Source organism: Crocodylus siamensis, chromosome 2, assembly GCF_052110815.1.
Source record: "Crocodylus siamensis isolate JL-2025a chromosome 2, ASM5211081v1, whole genome shotgun sequence".
NCBI lineage: Eukaryota > Metazoa > Chordata > Crocodylia > Crocodylidae > Crocodylus > Crocodylus siamensis.
In genome coordinates, this window is record NC_143396.1 from 209708024 (window position 1) to 209722718 (window position 14695).

At 45.6% G+C, this 14695-nt stretch overlaps 1 long non-coding RNA gene across 2 annotated transcripts in view; it reads right to left on the minus strand.

Moving 5' to 3' along the window:
• LOC149871653 (uncharacterized) overlaps positions 1-14695 on the minus strand; it is a 33822-nt gene that overhangs the window by 18040 nt on the left and 1087 nt on the right. The window contains exons 2-3 of one of the 2 annotated variants that reach the window (XR_016440284.1): positions 6818-6983; positions 3127-6094 (exon numbers count right to left, since the gene is read on the minus strand). This is a non-coding gene — a long non-coding RNA (uncharacterized LOC149871653). Of the gene's footprint in view, positions 1-3126; positions 6095-6817; positions 6984-14695 lie in introns of those variants that run through there. The other variant, XR_016440283.1, reaches the window with a different exon arrangement.

Sequence of the window (14695 nt, forward strand, 5' to 3'; positions counted from 1 at the left end):
GAATATTTTCAGGAGGGATTATTGGTGAACTTCTCTGAACATTAACTGCAATCTTGTTTTATTTGCTTATCTGTTACCCATTTTTACACTGAAGCTACGCTACTGTATTACATTAAGAAATAACAACACCCCTGAGTACCAGACTTATTCTTAAAGTAATCTGGAGTAACCTGGAAAGCTTCTCAGTGAAATGAAGACTTCACGCAAGGTAATTTCCAAGGCATATTCCTAATGTTTTCTTCAAAATACACACTTTGCAAGTTTCTTGTATAGTACAATGCACAACTGCTAATGTGAGGCACTATATTTTTCCCTTAAGATCAGGACTGGGAGATGTGATGCATCTTTTGCACTCACTGAATTTGGGGCATGCCTAGCCCCCTTGGACAACACAGATCAGTTCCAATGTTGCACACAGTAGCCTTGTGTGACAGACTGAGAGCTGCTGTGCCACCCAAACCATACTTATCTATTTCCTCTAAACTATCTTCAGGCATACCCAGAGGCTTCTCTATCAGCTGTTTGCAAGTATGGAAACCTCTTCACAGAATGGCAATTCTTCCAGGAGCCTTTCGGTCTCATTTAAACAGGTCCCATCCTTGGGGATTATAATCTGATCCACTAGGCTGGAGTGGGATGTCTTTCTAAAAGTTCTGGTCCTCAGAACTCTTGCAGAAGATGACTATAGGTTAGGGTTAATGGCTTTATAATTTAATTGTTTTATAATGTAAATTAATTGTGCATAGCTCTCATTAAGACAGTGGCTTTCTCCCCTTCTCATGACTTCTGCCAGTAACAATCTCTGCTCCTGTTAGCCATGTAGGTCCAAGGTTCGAACTCAACAATGACCCCAGGTGGGGATGTGACATGAAACTTGAGAAGCCCCAAGGAGTCTAGTACAGGTATCTTACCCATCCTCACTCCTGTTAGATGTTTGTTTTTTTTTAATTGGCAAATTATCCCCCCCTAGCAATTTTTAGAAACAACTGCAGCCCTGTATGATCTATTATCAAGCAATAAACATATGATATAGCAGCTTTCTTTTAATCAGATAACTGCATACAGTTTGGTATTATATGCCTTTGCGTGCAATATTTGTTTTTGCAAACTCTTACCAATCAATTACGTACTAAATTTGAATTGTTTTTTTATAAGAACTTGGATCCCATGTTAGTCAGGAGGCTGGTTAAACTCCAAGGAAGATCCTCACTTTTGCTTCTAACAAAGCTGAACAGATTGTACAACGAGGAAGTGGAGAACTGTTTCATATCAATTCAGGGTGTTAGAGGATTATGCCTTCCAAAGCATACATACCCCCAGATGCTGCAGGCATGTGCTGGGAAGTGCCTCTTGGCACACCTCTTCAACAAATACAACCACTAGCATTCCTCCCAAAGCAGCCTTGGTGCTTTATGAAGTGGGTAAAAGCCTTACTCAAACACAGCCCTTTGGCACTATTAGGAGTGACTGCATAACAAGGCTGACCATCCAGGTCCAGTCCTCTCTGGGGGTAGAAACCAGACTATTACTGTTTGGGGAGGACCTCAACCCTTCTAGAATTTATACAAAGAGACCTACAGTTAAGTCCATTGCATAGGAATATTAACTCCCTTGTCAATTTATCTCCAACTGTGGAGAGAGGGACTTTTTAAAAATATGAATGCATCTTATTTCCAGTGGTACAGGAACCTGCTATAGGAGCAATTATTATGCAGAACCTTTGAAATTCAGGCCATTAGTGCTTAGCTGCTATGTAATGGACAGCATAATACAACTCTAAGGGAGACATTTTTCTTTTCTTGTAGTTCTTACAATTTATGATTTAATGATTGCCAAACAGGAGTGTACTATAGTCTGTCTGTCATCTATTGACTCATTGTTACAACAGCTTGCAGCTGTTTTGGCTATGTGCTTTATGATATGTTTCATTTGAGATTTTTTTTGTGTACAAGGCATCAGGTGTGTGATCCTGTTCCATTCAAATTGTGCATCATTTGGGGAAAGTGCCAGCAGCTTTGCAAGGGTAAATATACGATAATGCCTAAGAGAAGCAGGTCACAATAGAGCAAAAAACATTAGAGTTAGACTTTTGAGGGTATATCCTCATCTCAGTATGTAGGAATTTGCACACATCAGCACTAATATTACAATGGGAGAGACTATGCCAGTTTTAAACTGGAAATAGGAGGTACTTGTAATGTTTTCTGCTAAGATTTGATATCAAGGCAATAGATCAATGTAGCCTTTGCACATTAAAAAGTGCTTGTATGTGGTACTTTCTAAACAGAGCCAGGTCCCTTGGTCTGCTCTATTTGAACTGTGAAAAATCCCAAGTGACTATGAAATCATAGTATTGTATTAGCAAAATTACTGAACAATTGCCAGTTATAAAGCACTTGGGAATGCTCATCCATCCTAAGTCATAGATAAGCTGAACATTCCCCTAGTTCAATACCAAGCATCTCATGCTTGAATAAGAAACAAAATAAGCTATGAATCTTGCTTAATAGTCTCCGCCATGAAGTGGCAGACCTGTTCTATTCTTCAGGGGCAAGGTAGGCGAGTCACTAATTTAAATTCATAGTAAGTATGAAAAGATTAGCAATGAATAATGGGTTGATAGGTGTCCCTGTCATTGATCCCTTTTAGAAGGGTGTCTCAGTCAGAGTCCTGAGTTTGGGTTAAAACTACTTGAGTTCATCAATAATTCTAGGTCTCAGAAACAGGTGATGCATGTGTTATAAATGTCTTTAAAGATAGAAAGAACTATTCAATGGTACATAAAGGTACTTTCATAACCATATAGGAGTGTGGAATGTAAATGTGCTGTTTGAAATCCTGCATTCATAGTTTTAAACAGCTCCAGGACAGAAGCAACCCAGAGGTCATCTAGAATGGCCACCTGTGTATCACAGGCCACTGGTCATCTTTTACTCCCATGCTAGGCAAAATAACCAAAGTTCCAGAGAGAGACATCAAAAAATGGAGATTACAGGAGACCCTTCCCATTCATGAGAGACATGTTCCAGAGATCCCTGAGAATGGTGAAATCCGTGAATACTGATGGGACTCTCCGTTTGACCCCACAGCTGCCCCCTGCCCCCCCCACATTGTTTGCAGGGCTCCCCCACAGTGCCTGGGGACCAACCCGTTCCTCCCCCAAGTGCTGCCGCAGCTGCCTCCAGGGGAGAAGATGCCACTGCCCCCACCTCCCTTCATGTCCCTGGCGCTCGCTCTCTGCCCACCTCCCAGCTCTGCCCACCCCCATGAATATTTGAATCTGCGAACCCAGAGTTTGCGAATAGCGAGGGTTTCCTATACGCCGCTTCCTTTGGCAGCCCATTGCACTGGTTAATCATTAACACTGTTAAAAATATGTGCTTAGCATTTAATTGGAATCACCTAGTTTCAGCTGACTAAAACACACATGCAAATTTCTCCACTAGCATTTTACTACCCAACATTTTCTGCTTATGGAGGTACTTACATATTGTAATCAAGTCATGTTTCATTTTTCTTTTTGTTGAATTAATCTCCAATCTTTTTAAGTAGGAGATTACTTTTTTAATTAAAAAGCAACCAAAGATCTACCTTGCGCTCACCCCCGCAACCCCTCCTCCACCTTGCAGGTTAGTCTGTGGGGAGGGAAGTGGGAGGCAGATCGTGGCAGAGGGTGAAAAAAATATTGGGGGGCACACCCCCCACAGCAGGTAAGTCTGTGGGAGACAGGGCAAGCGGAGAGGAAAGGACCATGGTGGGGTTGGGGCAAATTGAAGCCCCAGCCATGACAGGGCACAGCAGGAGCAGGGGCTGCAGTGAGTGGGGCCCTGGCTGGGCTGGGTGGTGGGACATGTGTCCCCCAGGCCTCCACTTGTCCCCCACTCCCCCTAGCCCCTGCTCCTACCTGTGACTTGCTCCCTCCCTCACTGCTGGGGCCTCAATCTGTTCCCCCCACCCATGGCAGTGAGAGAGGGAGTAAGGCTGGAACAGGGGCAGGCCCTGAACAGGCTGGGCATGAGACAGAGCCACAAGCAGCTTGTCTGGGGAGTGTGAGGCATGCAGCCCAGGAGGGCACAAGGGGCACGTTCTCCTGGATCTGCATACTGGCTAGGCTAGCTGGTACTGTGGGCTGTGCATGGGACACGACAGGATGCACGGTGCATGGGATGGCACCAGGCTGTTCCCAGGGGGCTCACCCAAGCTGTGCCACAAGCCAGGGCCTGTTTATGCCGCGGACCCTGGCTGCACTGTGCACCAGACAAAAGACACCACTGCTGGGCACCGCTGCTGATCTACTGCTGCTTTATTGCTCTGAGCTGCTGGTCCCAAGCTGGGGGCAGCCTGTGTCAGCCACATGGTGCCAGGGACAGAGGTGGGACTGGAGTGGATCAGCTGCCCCTGGGAGCAGTGGTTCAGGCCAGGTGGGTTGGGTGGGCTACAGCGAATTTTCAGGTGCCTGCAGCTCCTCCCCATAGCCCCATTCCCAGTGCCACCCTGCCCAGTCCAAGCTGCCACTCTTGGAAAGCTGTACTGCTCCAATCCCACCTCCATCCCTGTCGCTGCATGGCTGACAAAGGCCACCTCCAACTCAGAGCAACAAAGCAGCAATGGGACAGTGGCGGTGCCTGGCAGTTGTGTCTTTTGTCTGGTGCGCAGCACAGCTGGGGCCCACAGCAGAAAAAGGCCTTGGCTTGCAGTGCAGCTCAGATGAAGCCCCCAGGAAGAGCACAGCACCGCCCCAGCCCACAGCAGCAGCCAGTCTGGCTGACGTGCAGATCTGGGGGCACGTGCCTATGCCATCCCAGGCTGCGTGCCCCCCTGCCCAGGCCCCCCAGATGAGCTGCTTGTGGCTCCGTCATGCACCTCGCCCATGCAGGACCTGCCCCTACTCCAGCCTTGTTCCCTCTCTCACAGATGCTGCAGCCACCCACACTGCCTGGCGTTTGGGGGGGGCATGTGCCCCCCGATTTGTGCACGGCGGAGGCGGCTCCTGCTGTGGGCTGGAATTTGCGCCCTTAACCCTGCTGCAGCTGGCCAGGAGTGGCTTGACAACATGTGCCTCCTGCCACTGGGCTGAGCCTCGTCCCCTGCCTGCCCAGCAGTGGGACATACATGGCATCAGGCCGCTTCCAAGCTTGCTGCAGCAGGGCTCCAGGTGAAGAGCCCAGTGTGCAGGGGCAGCTGCCTTGCCCCATGCATAAATCAGGGGGCATGTGCCCCCCAGGACCTCTTCCAGGTTGTATGTAGCAACAGGAGCCCCCCTGCATGCCTGGATGAGCCTCCTGGGTTCGGACCCTCCCCGAGCCCGGCCAGGGCCCCACTAACTCAGTGGCAGGGGTTGTGGAGGGGGATTGTCTCACTCATCCAGCTGGGCCCCACAACTGAGGGAATGACTCAGCTCAGCTATGTAAGTCCTGCTGCTTCTACCTCTTGGACTGCATCCCAACTACCCCAAGTGCGTCCTGCCATTCCTGATTGCACAGCCTCTGACAGTTGATTTCAGTCTGAGAAGGTTAGCCCCCACAAACTGAGACTGACTGTCAGGGGCCCCCCCAATCGACTGGTCACTCATGATCAACCAGTTGGTGACCACCACGGTTTCCAGGTTATTAAGATCATTAGACCGCTATCAATCCTCAAAAACCTTGCAGGACACCAGGTACCCTTATCACCAAACTTATAAAACCAAGGGGCCCAAGTTGATCTGTGGACCTACTGTAAACAACAAGGCCTCACAGACCACCAACAGCCCACAAACCATGATCTAAGATTGGCTGAATCATACAGACTGAACTCTGGAAGTCACTCTTTCTGTAAGGCATTTTCACTTCCCTCTGAGACATCTTTCTGCACTCTTCCAAATTTTTCAGTTTTTTTTGCGTGAAAATGCAGACTCCAAAACAGCATGCACCAGTTCAGTATAGGACTCACCATCCTACTCTTAATCTCTACTCTCCCATTTCTAGATTTAAAGATTGCTGTGCCTTGCACTCAATGTCCATGTTAAGTCATTTGTCCAGATTGACTTCTTCATCCTTTTCAGAGCCACTGCTTTCCAGGACACAATTCCCCATTCTGTAGGTATGGCTTGTTTCTAGGTGTATAATAGTTTGCATATTAAAAGGCTGAATTAAAAGGCATTTTGTTCAAATGGGCCACGCTTACATAAGAACACAGATTATACAGGCTCAATCATCTCCACTGTTATTTACTATTTCATCCACATTTGTGTAATTTCTAAAGTTTAGTAACAACTATTTTATATTTATTTCCAAATCACTAATGAAAATATTGATAGCGTCAAGGCTTAGTACTGGTGCCTGCAAAACTCCACTACACATACGCCCATCCATTGTTGATTCCCCAGTGAAAGCTACTTTCTGAGATCTGTCAGCAATTCTTACTCCATGAACACATGCTTTATTGTGTATGGCAACTGTTTTAAAATAGAATATAATGAACTATTAAGTCACACATCTAACAGAAGTCAAAGTATCCTTATAATTACACAGTTACCTATGTAATTATACATTTTAGCATACAAAATGAATAGTCATGTAGAAACAAAGCAGGTAGGTCTAAGATGTTTCCAAATGTTCATACTCTTCTGAAAGGGTGGACAACAGAACTGGACACAATATTCAATGTTTCACTAGTTATGGTAATATTGACTGGTTTGGTTATCCAAGTACCACATTAACACTTTTCATAGCAGCATCACATTGCGAACTCATCTTCATTTGGTTGTTTAGGACTACACCAAGCCCTTTCTAACTACTTTCCAGGATAGAGTCCCTTATCCTGCAAGTTAACGTACCTGTTTTTATGTTCCCAGGTGAACAACTCCATTTTCTGCAGTAAAATGCATGTCAGTTGTTTCTGCCTGCCATGTAAGCCAGTGTCTCCCACCCTCCTTATTATCATTTCTCCAGTCTGCAGATTTGATAAGATTTTGTTTTCTTCATGGGGTCAGGAATCAGCCCCTGTGGGATGCCAATAAAAAAAAATGATGAAGATTCTCCCTTAGCAATAATGTAGGTAAAAATATAATAGTTATCCAGTTTTTAAATCAGCTTAGTATGTGTTCTAGTGATTGTGTAAAATGCTATTTGACATCAATGTACAGAGTTTACAAGCCTCTCAAATTCAGACTTCTAATTCGTCAACTAGTTTATCAAGCATAGAACTATTTGAACGGATCTCTCTCAATTGGCAGCCTTTTCAATATTTTATCAATCTTGCTGCAGACACAATGTTTAACACACGTGTTACAAAACTTGTAATTTCAATTAATTCAAACAAAAAAAATCTATTGAGCTTTTAAATTCTTACTGAAAGAGAAAGGTTTATTTTGCTTGAGTGTAATTTGATTATGAAGAGTTAGTCAACCTATGAGCTTAGACATAGCACACATATCTCACCCCTGGGCAAATGTTTGGAAAAGCAAACCTAAATAAGAACAAAATCATTTATAACTTTGTAGAGGAACCTAGTCAACTTTAAGAAATACAACTGCTGAAATATACAAAGGTTGTCCCGCTTTAAGAACGCAAATCCTAGTAAAGGTAGCGCCTCTCTTCATCTGCCTGGATCCTTTTTTTGACTAGAGCTGTTGTTCTTTTTCCTTTTTTGCTGAATGTGTGGCTCCACACTCATACAAGTCTCTTATGAAGACATTGTGGGTTCTGTGTAGTTAAAATACATATTTAAGTAAATCTATTATGAAGTCAGTGCAAGTTCTATGTCCATTACTTTGGATGCTATGTGCTCAATTAACAAGTTAAAATATAGGGAGGAGGGGGTTCCAACTACCAGCCCTGAAAACTCAGTCTACAAAGTAAGAATTAGGATGGGTTTATCATTGCTAGTGGTAGAGGTTCTGTCAGCCAAATTAAGCCTATGTTACACTTGTTAGTTCCATTCTCTTCTAATTATGCCCTCAGTGACATCTATAGAGTCCCACTGCATTCAGAGAGTTTTTCAATCATGCATCTAATGCAACATGGTAAACAATTCTGTGTTAATGCATAAGTAGCCTTAGTTACTCTGCAGAGGCAACAGAAGTAAAGTATCAGTGAAAAACAGATCAGAGAATATGATCCTCAGTATAGACTTAGAACTGACCTATTAAGACTAAATCATTTCATAGTCATCTTTCAGAAGAGGCCTTCACCAGAAATGCTTCAATTCTGTTTCCTTCCAAGTCCATTAAACAAATGCCCTAATGCTGGGAATGTTTGCACGTGGACTAAGCAGTCTCATAGAAAAAAATAAGATAACTCATACAAGTAAAATTACATAAGTATTAGGGGTGTGCAAAGCTTCAGTCGCCAATTCGATTTGAAGAAGATTTAGCCTGATTCAGAGGCAGAATCACTGAATCTGAATCAAATCAGGAGAAAAAAAAAATCTCTGAATTGATTCCGAAAAGATTCAGAGATTCAGAAGGCAGTCTTTCAGGGGAACAGAAACTGAGAAGTGGGGAGGGGGGTGGGGGGAAGACTAACACCTGTAGCTTGCCAGTGACTATGATCTTTCCCTGAGTCCCCTTCCAATCACAGTGCTTTACAGGAAGAACATAGAAACAGCATATAAGCCTCTGTCTGCAGCCTTTCTGTGCCTTTTGTGAGTGGTTTCTGCCTGAACAACAGCATACGAAAGGTACGGGACTGGCCTGGCTTCCTACCTAGTCAGTCTCCTGCTAGTTTCTGTTCTTGGAAAGGATTGGATACAGCCTACTAACTCTACTTATCCTTATTAAATCCATTTCTTTCATCTTATTTTTGCCCCAAAAACCTCTTATTTGTTCTTGGTTTTTTCTCCCCACTTGGTGGAACTCCATATACCTGATGCTGGAAAGACTAGTGGAGTGCTTGAGGAGCTTGGGATCAGTGGCCTCCTTAACAAAGCAGTGTGGAATACCATCTCCCTGATCTTGGTGGTCTTCAAACCCTTCCTAGAGGCCACCAAATCTTCAGCATTGGCGAAGCCCTCCTTAGCCAAGTGATCCCTGTAATGAGGGAACTTGAGAACCAAATGGAGAAGTTCCAGGGGATCAATGTTCCTGGCTGGGGGAAGCTGGGAACACCAGACATGCAAGCACTGGTGAGGCAGCTGAAGGAGGACATCAGGAAACAGCTAGATCTGTTGCAGTCCAGTACGGTCCACATGCTGGTGGACATATGCGACCCAAGGATGGAAGGAAGCGTGTGTAGTGGCAGCACCAAAATCCTCAATCACTGAATAGAGGTGCTGGTGAACACAGTCAGGGAGGCAGAAGGGCAGAGGTGAAGGGACGTGGAAGAGGGGGATCCGCTTTCCCGTACCAGCACCAGCACCAGCCAGCCAGTCTCCTCCATGCCAGCCACCGCCAATGTGGGCCAAGTGCATGGCTTCAATGCTGGGGTCCAGACACACCAGACCCCAGCCTCAGGCAGGTAACGCCGAGGCTTCGGTGGCTACCTATCTCACTAAGGACACGGAGCCGCTGGACTGTGACCCCTTGGTCTATTGGGCAACCTGCAGCCAGATGTGGCAGGATCTGGCCACGGTTGCCCAGGAACACCTGTCCTGTCCACCCACCAGTGTTCTGAGCGAGAGGGTGTTTAGCATTGCTGGGCATACTGTAACACCCCACCATACCTCCTTGGATCCTGGTTTGGTGGAGCAGCTGGTGTTTCATAGATTTCATAGACATTAGGGCTGGAAGGGACCTCAGATCATCGAGTCCAGCCCCCTGCCCAAAGGGCAGGAAGTCAGCTGGGGTCATAGGATCCCAGCCAGATAAGCATCCAATTTACTCTTGAAGGCGTTCAATGTAGGTGCTTGAACCACCTCCGCTGGCAGACTGTTCCAGACCTTGGGGGCTCGGACAGTAAAGAAATTCTTCCTTATGTCCAGCCTGAAACAGTCTTGCAGGATTTGTGACCATTCGACCTCGTCATCCCTTGGGGCGCTCTGGTGAACAAACGTTCCCCCAGATCCTGGTGGTCACCCCTGATAAACTCATAGGTGGCCATCAGATCACCCCTGAGCCTACGCTTTTCCAGGCTAAAGAGTCCCATTGCTCTCAGCCTATCATCGTAAGATCTGTTTTCCTGACCTCTGATCATGCACGTGGCTCTCCTCTGGATTCTCTCAAGCTTCTCCACATCCTTTTTGAATTGTGGAGCCCAAAACTGGACGCAGTACTCCAGCTGCGGCCTCACCAAGGCCGAGTACAAGGGGAGAATGACGTCCCAGGATTTGCTTGAGAAGCATCTATGGATGCAAGCCAGTGTTTTGGTCGCTTTATTAGCCGCAGCATCGCATTGCAGGCTCATGTTGATCTTGTGGTCAATGATGACCCCTAAGTCTCTTTCTTCTGTAGTGCTATCCAACGTAGCACTGCCGAGCCTATAAGGGTGCTGCAGGTTTTTCCTCCCAAGGTGGAGAACCTTGCATTTTTCGGTGTTAAACACCATGAGGTTCTCATCTGCCCATTTGCTGAGCTTGTCCAGGTCAGCCTGGATCACCCGCCTATCTTCTGGCGTGGATGCTTTGCCCCAAAGTTTGGTGTCATCGGCGAACTTGGCCAGTCCGCTCCTGACTCCAATGTCCATATCATTAATGAAGATGTTGAACAGTATGGGTCCAAGGACAGAGCCTTGAGGGACCCCACTGGTCACAGGGCACCACGATGAGTGACTGCCATCAATTACAACCCTCTGGGTCTGACCACGGAGCCAATTTCCCACCCAGCGGATCGTGGTGGAGCCAAGGCCACAACTGGGCAGTTTGGCCAAGAGGTGATCATGGGATACCAGATCAAAAGCTTTTTTGAGGTCAAGATATATGACATCAATCTCTTCTCCCTGGTCCAGGTGATAGGTCACCTGGTCATAGAAGGAAATGTGATTGGTCAAACAAGACCTACCCACAACAAACCCGTGCTGGCTATCCCTTAGGATGTTAGTCTGGGCCAGTCCATCAAGGATGGCCTCCTTAATAAACTTTTCTAAGATCTTCCCCAGGATAGAAGTCAGGCTAATGGGCCTGTAGTTAGCCGGATCCACTCTCCTCCCTTTCTTGAAGATCGGCACCACATTGGCCTTCTTCCAGTCTTCGGGCACTACACCAGAGCGCCAGGAGTTTTCAAAGATCCATGCCAGGGGCTGGGCTATGACGCTCGCCAGCTTCTTGAGTACCCTGGGGTGCAGATTGTCAGGGCCGGCTGACTTGAAGGTATCCAGCTTCTCAAAGTGTTCCTTCACGAGGTCAGCATTTATGGAGGGTAGGGGATCCCCATCACCCAGATCTCCCTGTCCCATAGCAGGCATGGGCATTCCATGGGACTGATGAAAGACTGATGCAAAGTACCTATTGAATAGGTTGGCTTTTTCCTGGGCATCAGTTGCCATTTGCCCCACCTGGTTTAGCAGGGGTCCAACGTTGCCCTTGCTTTTCCTCCGGCTCCCCACATACCTGAAAGAGGACTTTTTGTTGTCCTTGATGCCTGAAGCTAGTTGAAGGTGAATCTGCTGAGGTTTCCCCAAGCTCCACCTGCAGACAAAGTGAGTGCCACCTTCCTGACTCTGTTTGCCCCTATTTCTGTTCGGTTTTTTAACCAGTTTTTTTTTTTTTTTTTTAAACCATGGAGGTGGCACTCACTGCATCATGAGCCAGCAGGGGAAGAACCTGTCCCTGCTGAGCTCCTGTGCCAGGATGAACTTGGAGGTATGGACTGGGGCTATGGGGCAGGAAGTAGCCCCAGGTCCTGGGCATGACCACTGAAACTGCACTCTGCCAGGGTCAGGGGGCCTGATGGGATTGATGGCAGTGCAGCAGCCCCAGGAAATGCCAGGACCGAGGATCTCCCTGGTGAAAGGCAGGTAGGAGGCGCCATAACCTCCAGCCACCACACACATGCACACAGTCCTAGCTGGGGAAAGCCCAGACCCATCATGTCTTTGACAGGCTGGTTGCAGTGGAGTTGTGAGGCTCCAGGTAAGCTCAGCTTAGCTGCCTGGGATGCAAGCTTTGGGAACAATGGATTTATGACATACTATAACCTGCTGGACACGTGACTCCCCCAGTACCTCTCCACGTTTACCTGCTACATCCCCCTTCCCCCTATCCCAGGCTGTCTCTCCCCGACTCCTCCATTTCCATTTTAACTGACTGACTTTCTTGCCTGCATTGCATGCCAGCCTCTGGCTTCTTTACTATTCTTTCCATCCAGGAAGAGCACACACACCAACTACAGGTGCTTCCTCAGCCTGACGAAGGGTTTTTCAACCCAAAAACTTGCTAAGATACATTTCTCTAACTATTCAATTGCTCTACTAAAAGACATCAGATTGACCCAAAGAACCTTGTCTGTCAGTGCCATGTCCTTAGACCAACACCCCTAACACCTGTCCCCAGTCAGCTGACCAGAAGGAGGCAGGGCCCTGGGCTGGGGCTGGCAGGGAGAGTTCTCTGGCAGCTGCTGGAGAAGAAGCTCCTGCAGGAAAGGAAAAAAAGGCTTTGTGACAGTTTGGCTGCCTGAGATGCTAGTGCTACTGTGCTGCAGTGCACTGCTTATTTAAAGTGGTGAACTAGGCTGAGGCTATAGGGGAGGAGGAGACCTCACTGGGACACATTACCGTGTCGTGTAGAGCCCCAGTGCCAGTGAGGGCACGCCTTAACACACACACAAAGTTACACGTCACAAGTTTTGCTTGTCAGCAGCCTGAGTTTCCCAGAAACCCCTGCACATATCTCCTTGAATGCCCTAAGGGGCTACTACCCCTGCATTTTTATCTGAATCAGCTAAAAAATGACAAAGTTCTAGGTATTTCAGTGATTCCCCATTATAGTCTATGGCCAAATCTCCAAATCTCTCTGAATCAGCTTCTCTGTTTTGCAAAGAGTTTGAAGGACCTTTTATATTATTATTATTTCTTTTGTAACAGGTTGAAATGTAAAATTCAGCATGTTTTCACTTTTCGGGATGTCTCAAAGTAAGCTAGAAAAGAATGTTTATAAAACTTAAGTTATAAAATATAATTTGATATTAAAACTGAATAGCTGAATTAAGAGTCTCAAACTTTCCATAAAAGAATATTTGTTTAAACAGTCTGTGTAGTTCTTAAGGTGGCATCACTTTTACATTTTCACCATATAACTGAAAGAGTAATACAGTAGGTTTTTTATAAAGAATCAGTTGAATGCAGCCCAATATCTGCATTCAGCAACGCAAAGCTAAAGAGGGCTCAGAGGTCTGAAAATTTAAAATTTTCAAAAGCCACAAGCTTTGGAGAGGAAAAGGATTTTAGTTTTTTTTCCTTTTGGGCTTTTATACTTTGTTAGGCTTTTCTCTATAATTATGAAGGCTAGAAACTGACTTTTTTAAATAATTAAGTTGGGAATATGGCATCCCCATAAAGTTATGATATAATTTATTTAATGCATGTTGAGTTTTCCATACTACTAGGAATACTCAGGGCATTTCTTTTACTCATTTTTGGTACTGGCAACATTCTCCTCCCTTTGTGTTAGGCTTCCATTCTTCTGGACTGAAGGTTACTCCTTTTGAAGCCTGACCAGCGTCATGTTTTAAATAACTCCAGTGAGTTACTATGAAGCATTTTAAGTCACATAGTTGGGCAGGAACTGACTCCAGGGTCTCCTGCATGGCAGAAACAAGTGTTTCCACTAGGATGCTTCACTGACTCAGCCACGCTTCTTTAGAAATAATTTTACTTGTTATTTCTTTATTGTTTAGCCACATGGCACCTCATATTCTTGCAATAAGTCTCTGGCCAGACTACCCGTCTCTCTAACATAGGATTTGTCAAATCAAATTTGACCATTGGTCCATCAAGGATCTTGCCTCTGAGAGCAGAAAATACCTGATACAGAAGAATATGAAAGACAGCTATAACAGGTAATGTATATAATATAAAACTTTACTTGGTGAGGGGAAAATTACTTTGTGTTCCTTTTGGGCTTATCAGCTGAAACCCAGAAACATATGCAACTGCTCTTGAGGAGTCTATAAATCTATAAAGATTATTTCCAGTTTTAACATTTTCAGCAGCTATATGCAATCCTGAGACAGGCTAGAGGAAAAGGCACATGTCAAGACTCAGGAACTCTCATGTTCTCATAAAAAATCTACCACCTATGTCCTACCTCATAGGAGCATTGTGAGGTTTAGTTCGTTATAGTATTGACTGCTTTCAAAATGGAAATAGCTAAGTGGTGCTGGTTGCTACTATAACTTAACTGCTACATTGTTTCCTGCCAAGCATATTTGCAGAAATAAGCAACAGGATTTTAAAGTTGAAATAAGCACCATAAACTCCACCTAGTAACTAGCACGTAGTCAGGGCAGCCTATCCGTTGCTAGCAACATGTGCCTTTGATGTGAAACACAGTTTAACAAGCGGGCAAGTACATTAATGTCATATTCTGAACATGTAAAGTACACTTACTGCAAACTAATCTTAGGCTGACACAGGTTTGGATAAATCTGCAGAAAGGTTTATAGAAGTTACCATCATATTGCCACAGACTGGAAAACAAACTGCTTGCCCATAGCTTGCATGTGGACACCCCTAAAATTTAACATAAGGCTCCTACAGCCAGTTACCACCTCAGGGCCTTTTCAACCAGACTTTTGTCCCTTCCTTGAGCATCTCACAGCAAGTCTCAGTAACAATCTGTCTTG